The sequence below is a fragment of the Anabrus simplex genome, chromosome 11, assembly GCF_040414725.1.
Source record: "Anabrus simplex isolate iqAnaSimp1 chromosome 11, ASM4041472v1, whole genome shotgun sequence".
Taxonomy (NCBI): Eukaryota; Metazoa; Arthropoda; class Insecta; order Orthoptera; family Tettigoniidae; genus Anabrus; species Anabrus simplex.
Genome location: NC_090275.1, coordinates 15,933,792 through 15,942,734, shown reverse-complemented (window position 1 = coordinate 15,942,734; position 8,943 = coordinate 15,933,792). Strand labels below are relative to the sequence as shown.

General features: G+C 37.9%; 1 long non-coding RNA gene across 1 annotated transcript; it reads left to right on the top strand.

Moving 5' to 3' along the window:
• The first annotated feature begins 1,817 nt into the window (after positions 1-1,817).
• LOC137502688 (uncharacterized) lies at positions 1,818-5,323 on the top strand. Its single transcript, XR_011018828.1, has 3 exons — positions 1,818-3,428; positions 4,469-4,620; positions 4,707-5,323. It is a non-coding gene; the product is annotated as an uncharacterized lncRNA (long non-coding RNA).
• Positions 5,324-8,943: the final 3,620 nt, after the last annotated feature.

Below are 8,943 nucleotides of genomic sequence, written 5' to 3'. Positions count from 1 at the left end.
CCACCACGGATAAGGGAGGGATTGATAACACTATTGAAAGTGAAATTTACGGTATCGTACTTTGCACGTGAACGGTCGCAGCTATAATCCAATAATAAACCAACAATGCTCCTTCCAAAATCCAATCCATTATCATATGTGCAGAAATTAAAATCATATTGTTACACAAGATTATGAACACAAAATCAACAGCCGGTATTCTAAAATATTGCTTAAGGTCTGATGTTCCCAATTATCAGTTAAGGAATGTAAATGATTTATCCTCTCCCAAATAGACTCGCAGAAATATGATGCTAACAGATATATTTCCGCTTTTCAAAGCTAAGATCACGGTTATTACTGTGGCCGCCGATGCTATCGTAGTCTAATAGCTCGAATAAAGGATACTGTCACCTCTTCAAGTTTAAAAAAAAAACTGCTCAAAATACACATTTGAAAGAGGTTCTCTGAAATATAAATCCAAGAATGTCTACAATTAATAAGAATATGCACTTAACATGTATCTACGGTACTGATTTTTTGTATTTCTGCAATTTTTTTTTTTTTCTTTTTTAGTAAGGAAATTGTATGTACATTTTGTAAATCCTACTCCCACTAACCAAACATGGGTGCATTGCTTTTTACTTAGGGTTTATTTCAGTTACTAATTTACAAGTCCGCCTCTGTGGTGTAGTGGTTAGCGTGATTAGCTGCCACCCCCGGAGGTCCGGGTTCGATTCCCGGCTCTGCCACGAAATTTGAAAAGTGGTACGAGGGCTGGAACGGGGTCCACTCAGCCTCACGAGGTCAACTGAGTAGAGGTGGGTTCGATTTCCACCTCAGCCATCCTCGAAGTGGTTTTCCACTTCACCTCCATGCGAATGCCGGGATGGTACCTAACTTAAGGCCACGGCCGCTTCCTTCCCTCATTCTTGTCTATCCCTTCCAATCTTCCCATCCCCCTACAAGGCCCCTGTTCACCATAGCAGGTGAGGCCGCCTGGGCGATGTACTGGTCATACTCCCCAGTTGTATCCCCCGACCAAGAGTCTGAAGCTCTAGAACCCTTGAGGCGGTAGAGGTGAGATCCCTCGCTGAGTCCGAGGGAAAAGCCGAACCTGGAGGGTAAACAGATGATGATGATACTAATTTAGAAAATGTTTGTCGGTTATATTGTATAAATCCAACTTCCACTAACTATGAGCATATCTGTGATTTTTTTTTTCTTTGTGTTTCTTGCTCTTAATAAGGATAATGTGCGTAAATATTGTACATCCAGCTCCCACTACCCAAAGAGCCACTACCCGCCACTACAGTACCTAAACCTGTGACCCGTGTGCGTATTGCTTTTTTCATTAGTGTTGTGCTGAGTACTCATAACGGAATTCGTAGCCTATGTAAATATTGTAATTTTCGTTCCCACATACTATATAGATTTTACTAATAAATATGTCACTTAAAGTTGTACTGAACAGATCCATGTATTAAGAAATAGCTCATTTGAATCATAAATATTAATTAAGATGATAATTACAAAACGATTCGTCATACGTGCAATCTGCACGGCTGTCAGGTGGCAGATGTTTCGTAAATGATTTCAAACAAATTGGAAATTCGTTGAAAAACAAAACTGATAAATTATTCTAATCCCTAATTCCTCTTCCTATAAACGGATATTTTTCCCAATTTGTCGTCTTGTACTGTAGTCAGTCTTGCTTTTGCCTGAGAGTATTGCAAATTTATAACGTTGGCGACGAAGAGGTTGGCAATCTGAAACTAATATGGCTATTTTATGTTGTTTTGTTTATTTTGAACAAACTTTGAATGTGAAGAAATAAAAGTTTGTGTGTAGTGTGTATTGATATGTTTGCACGGGATGAGTTTATTAGTCGTGTTTTTTAAACGATTTTTTTTCAGGTTGACCAGAAATACATCGCTGCTCGTATCTAGACAAAGGAGATGCTGTTTAATCAGGAAATTAACTTGCATATTTGACTGTAGCCATGAGTTAATTGCCAGGGGTTGGCTGAATGTTTGGGACATGTTGCTGCAAATATAACATAGTAATAAACATCAATTCCTTTACATATTACATTCATATAATACCCGAACATACCTGTAAGATAAGAGGGTTGAGAATCCCCAGGCGCCCAGAAGAAAATTCTTAGATCCTAATTCATACAGCCCTTAACATCCTTCTAATTTCTAATCAATCAAGATTTTTAGAAAATAAATCAATAACATTTATTCCACTCATTGGTTATAATAACAGTTTTTGTTGATAAAATACCTTAATTCGTTAATTGAAAAAATAAACCATCCACTTCCCTTGTTTGAGAACTAAAAAAAAGGAAAGACATTCCTCGCTTTTAGTTATAATAATAACATTTTTTAGATCAACAACATATTTAAAAAACAAAGCGTAAACATAGATTTTAGAACTCGTAATACAAACTCGAAACTTTTTTGTAACGCATACTGTCAACAATAGCAACAAATATTCCAATTCAGACATTTTCAAGCTCAGTAGTCGCAACTATGATTCTGGTTAGGCTATATTGGCATCAAACAGGTAGAAACTTCCAAATCTGATGTCAGAAACATGTTAATGCCAAGAAACACAATCGATTTTCAGCCGTGAGCAAACACATCAGATTTTAATCATCAGTTTACATCCATTAGTAATGATTTATTGATTAGCCCTCCTGGTGGCCATGATCCTTAAGGCATTGAAGTCTAAACTTTTAGCCAGTTCGTGTCCCGTTGGGCGAAAAATTTTCACCGTTAGAATGTTGGCCGGCAGGGTAGGGGAGGTGGTGGTATACAATTTCTAATCACTAGATTGCGTGCCTGGATTAAATTCCAAACCTCTCTGCAGTGCTCATATGGAGTGAGGGCATGTGATGCTGTTGATCGTGATTCATCCATTGGATGGAGACGATAAGCCTTAAGCAGACCCCTTGGTGCTGTTCGATAGGAGTAGGCTATTTGCTGGCACTGGGTTTCGCCCTCTCCCTTCCTACTATCGTATATCACGTCATTCATCTTATTAAGGCTACGGCCACACGAGCAGTTAATGCTGTTGGAAGTCTGCAGCAAATACAGGAGAAATATGTGCACTTTGAGTTACAATGTGATGGGCCACACGTGCCAGTAAATACAGTAAATACAGCCCATTTCTTTCACTGCATAAGCTGTTGGACAGTGGCCACTGCGTGTTTCATTTTCGTTCATTACGTACATAACAATTTTACATTTAAAAAATATGGAGTAGGCCTATATGGACAGTGAACTTGTTATTCTGGAAGTGGAGAAGTACCCATGTTTGTACTACGCGATGTGACACTTGCGAAAATAGCAACATAAAACTGGAAGCATGAACAAGTGTAACACGAAGTATTGTGGGAGACGAATGGGAAGAAATGTCCAGTGAGGAAAGGAATGCATTAGGTAAGGCCTAAGTACAAAATAAGTCCCATAATTTTGTAATTTTCTTTATTACTTTTTCTTAAAACAGTGAACATGTTACTACAAAATATACTTAAAATAGTAATCCGAAGTTTGTCCGACAGAGCCTGGAACTTACAGATCCTGGCTCAGTCCGGTGGTATTTGAAGGTGCTCAAATACGTCAGCCTCGTGTCGGTAGATTTACTGGCACGTAAAAGAACTCCTGCGGGACTAAATTCCTGCACCTCGGCGTCTCCGAAAACCGTAAAAGAGTAGTTAGTGGGACGTAAAGCAAATAGCATTAAATAGCATTATGGAACTTACAGTAGGCCTACATAGTCATTAGGTTTTGCATAAGAATGAAGATCTTTTTATAGGTACATTGTTTTGCATGGATTCAGGGATTTATGTTGTAATCTTATACTGTGTTACACTGAATCATTTAATTATAATCACAGAAAATATTACATATTTGCAGTACTGTAGCCGTCAGTCATTACACAGTCATCGCCTTAGCTCATTCAGATTCATTGTGAAGACAAGAGTCGGAATCAGAATTCATTTGTAGTGAAAGCATAGTCTTTTTGCTAAAGGATTGACCCATAACTACTACAGAAGTAATTAGCAAGATCATTTCTGTCTTTGATACCGTTTTGATTCCCTCGTGTTCCATGAGCAATAATGCTTGAAAGTGGGCATATTAGTGTGTCTTCACAAACTTTTCACTAATTTCTATCCAGTCTTCTTTTTTCTTTTCTTTCATGTATTCTGGACGTAATCCATTCCATATAGCTTCACAAGTATCTTGAATGATTTCTGCTAGCGTTGACCACCAATAAGAAATTCGAAATGCAGAGTTCGTAATGAGCAACCAGATCCAAGATATCTGAAAAAGGGAAAAGTTGGGCAATAATTATAAGTTGTTACACAATCATTTTCTTAATAGAAGTAGTTTAGTTAGTACGTAAAAGCAGCCATATTAATATTATATTGATATTATATTAATATATTTTGTTTGTACAATATATTTGGTGCTTGTAGGCAAAGAGAAACAAGAACGCTGAGGGATTCCTTTACAATGGCAATGAGAAATTTGAAGGACGAAGTGGGAGTGGATCAACAAAAAATGAAACCGTATGTACCTTATACTACAGACAGATGACCTTTCTCATTCCTACTATACATTCAAGGCCGTAAGTAACTTTTAATTTTATTTAGGACTTTCAAAGCCATTATTGTGACTGTAACACTCTTATTTCTTTATCTTTGATTTTGTTAGCACCTCGAGGAATACGGATGGTGAGGCTGGTCCATCTTCAGCAGAACCTGCCGTATTGCTGGAGAAACATGAGAGTTTGTCTGAGGAGGCAGAAAGGAACGTAAGGAGCTGACACAACCTGCACGAAAATGGAAAAGGTCAGGAGAAACGTTTGAATGTGAGCTCTTGAAAGTACTTCATAAGACCGCCAACGAAGCCCATGTGAATGATTCCAATAAGATGTTTTTACTGTCCCTGCTACCGAGTTTGAAACGGGTGAAACCCTCTGAAAAATTAGAGGTTCAGATAAAGATGATGGAACTACTGAACAGCTATACCTGTTTTCCAGAACCTAGCCCCTTTGTTCAAGCAGTTTTACCAATCTATCACGCAGCACCTAGCAGGCCTACGGTATGCATACAGTAATACCTCGCAAATTACCGTCATTTTCCCTATCAGCCATCCACTCTCAGTCACCATCTATTGATTCGGATGACTCTCTTATGTCGCTCTTGGAGTTATGAAGATTTGAATAAATTAGAATTAAAGGTCTAATAAATGTTTCCATGCAATTTCTCCATGTACTGTAGTGCAAATATGTATAATTAATTGTAAACGATAAGGATAAGAAGCATTTATATACTGATATTTTATGAAATACAAATGTAATTTAATTAACCTACCTCAATGTAACTGCGAGTTTTTGTTCCACTTCGATCAATCAATCAATACTGATCTGCATTTAGGGCAATCGCCCAGGTGGCAGGTTCGATGCACTCACGCATAACAGTATTTTGCTTTGACAGTTCACCACTTATAACTGATAATAGATTGTAAAAAGAATTGGGATGTATAGAATTAGCACCAATAGAGCGCACAACTGTTGTACTGGGTGAGCGCAATGTGTTCTTCATTCGTCTCCTGTGTACTCATGCCGCTAAATATCCACGAATTTAAGTTGCTTAAATAGTTATTTTCGTGACTGCCGAGCTGTTGCAGTGTTCCTCTTTGAAAGTATCAGGGAAGCCCATTTTTGTTTCACCAGTTTCCACAAAATAAAGAAATGAGGAAGAAATGGTTACATGCTATTAGAAGGAAAATATTCGGCGAGGAGAATCTGGCATAGATATCAAGGATGAGGAGAATCTGACCAAAAATATTAGTGTGTTCCCATTATTTTCAACCTAGTGACTTCACGGAAACTTTTTGTTGGGTAAGTGCGATTTACGAAGGTAAATAATTCCTATTTTCTATCTATAAACTGATTAGGCATTTGATAACAACCGAATTTATGCGTTTGTTTTTAAAGGTTAGAGAGCAAGATTAAAACCGGGCACTATTCCATCGCTTTTTCCGTGGACCACGAACACGACAAAAACAATGAAGAGGCCATACACCAGAAACTTGCCGGATTACCACAATAAGCCTACAATATCGGAATATCCAGAAATAACCTCCTTTGAAGTACGGGAAGAAATCGTGAATATACCCGAATAAGTGAATGTTTCATTTGTGACTCCCATTTTCAAAGTCATCAGCACTCAAAAAATACTACAGGTAATTTGGTTGTTGAGCAAACAATGCGTAATCGTGATGCCATACTGCTTTATACAGCATTTGTAGACGTCCAACATTGTAATTTGGTGTTTGGTGTTCTGGGAGAAAACAGATACAATTTACAGATATTTCCTCTTGAACCCAGACTGTTTCTTCTTGACTGTTGTGAAGCTAAGTATCAACAAATCTGACAAAGAACTAGGCCTTAACTTTGGAATCCATAAAACTATTGCTGGGAGAATACTTAATGTTTGGATTAATTCCATGTACTGCCATTTAAAGAGTTGAACATTTGGCCTGATAGAGAAAATGTCCTTGAAAACAGCCCCCTTACTTTTAGACAGAAATACCCCTCGACTAGAGTTATGTGCAACTGAGATTATACATGGCAAAACTTGTTCCAAGGGCAAACATTCCACTTTCATAGGGCTAACTGGCCTCAACCGTTTGGTAGGGGGATTCTGAAAAGTTTATAAATTTTGGATTCATATTTCTGAACATTGAATAATACCAGTCTTGGGGAAGTGTTCTAATGCGTACCTTACAGCAGCAATGTGCTTACAACATGCCTTGGGGCCTGCTCCATCAAAACGTTCACATTCCCCTCCTATAATGTCACCAGGTACTCCTAAAATAAGCTTCACATTATAGGTCTTATGTTTTGTGTACTCGAATTTCACAGCACTGCATTTTAGAATTTCACCCGATTGAAATTAACCTTTTATAAACAAAACAAAATTTTCACTGAAAAGTCTGTATCCAGCATAACACAGTGATTTGTAGTTGGAAACGGGTGTTCCATCTATTTCCGATTTTCTAAATACGAAATAATCCATCAGATGCAAATTTGTGATAGTGATCTTCACCTTATGCCTGATGGTCAAATATTCAAAGGAACCGGCAATGGGAAACTCAAGAATATTCATATGCCTTTGGTGGTGGACAAAGGCTGTATCTGCAGTTTCATATAAGCCATCAACCTTAAAAATTACATGAATCGAAGTCTATAAGCAAGGGGAGCAAGTGCGTGTTTAAATATCTATTTATGATTTAAGTCTTGTGGAGGTACATTTATATATTTATCAATGTACAATACTTAAGTAATTGTAATCTTTAGGGAAAGGCCTGCTGACTCCTATTCATTATTTGGATAATAAAGTGTGTTAGAATGTTCTAATTACCGCTATACTAATACTTCCTTCCTCCCGCTAGTTTTAGCGCCTCTGGTCCATAGCTCATTTTGCAGCTGTTTAAGGCTTAAATGCTGAAAATTGTCCGTAATATACTAGGGGATATACCTATACAATTAGTTAATATAGTCTTGGAGTAAAATTAGAGAAGATACAATCGGCTTTAGCTCAGCAAACTCGGTCACATTCTATACATTACTCGCAGCTGACTGGGAGTCTACTTATCGTAGACTGGGAGAAACCAGTAATACACGAGCGCTATCTGGCGCGAACTTTCTCTGCCTACATCCCTATTCACTGACATTCGATAATATTCGAAAACTTTGTCTGGGTAAAGTTTCAGGTTCTCATGAATAAGGATAAATTTACCCTTCGTTTGACCTTTCTCTGATAATAGGATGAATCCACCACTTTCTTATTTGTCGACACCACCGCAGCCGTTAAAGTAACACAGATAAAGCAACATTCGCAGCAAGATTCATAACTGAACTAGATCTTCAGGAACAACAGATGATCCTTGCTCTGCAGCAACTGTGCTACAACTGCATTTGCTGCCGCCGTGTGGCGTCCAGTCATTAAAAAAACGCCACGACAGATTCATCTCACCTCATACTCAACCCTGTAGAGAAACGGGGCAAAGGTTGAACAAACAAAACAATGATAATTTATTGATTCTATGTAGAGTAAATTACTTAACATCTATGAAAGCATTTTCAAATTTTAGATCAGGGGAATAACCTTAATTTCAGTTTTAATCAAAGTTCTGAGCAGACCAATGTTCTTTTTGATGCATTAAAATTTAATCTCGATAAATATAAAAAGTTTAAACTCATACCGTTATTCATATATCTTCCAATAAATTTCTCCTTCCAACAATTTCCCCATCTCCCCCCCCTCCCCTTTCCACAGCTATCAGCTAACTAGCTTGCCAGTCTTAGTTCCTCATTTTTTTTTTCCTGTTACAAAATTCATTTGTTTACATTTCGTTTTAATTTTCAACATGCCACATGGAGTAAGTCACATTTATTTCCTTTTAATTTACTCTTCCCCATTCAAAGAGTTAGTGGTTAGACATATGGGGAAAGTGTGTGGAGGAAAGGGAACCAGGGTAGAGTGTTATCCAGGAATTAGGTTAAGGCATATGTTGAGAAAAGTAGAAGAGAAGGAAGAGGGAAAGGAGAAGGTGGTAGTGTTTTACGTTGGTACTAACAGCGTAAGATAAGCAGGTATAAGTACCAACATAGTTGGGGATGTGTGGGATCTTGTAAATCCAGCATGGGTGAAGTTTAAGGAAGCGGAGGTTTTTATCAGTGGAATACTGTGTAGGAGGGATACTGACTGGAAGGTAATTGGGTATTTAAATGAGACTATGGAGTGGGTATGTGGGAAACTGGGAGTGAGATTTCTAGATCCTAATGGGTGGGTAGAAGATAGGGATCTGCGTTCAGATGGCCTTAACTTAAACCGCAGTGGTACATATCAGTTAGAAAATTTGTTTAGAAGGGTCATAA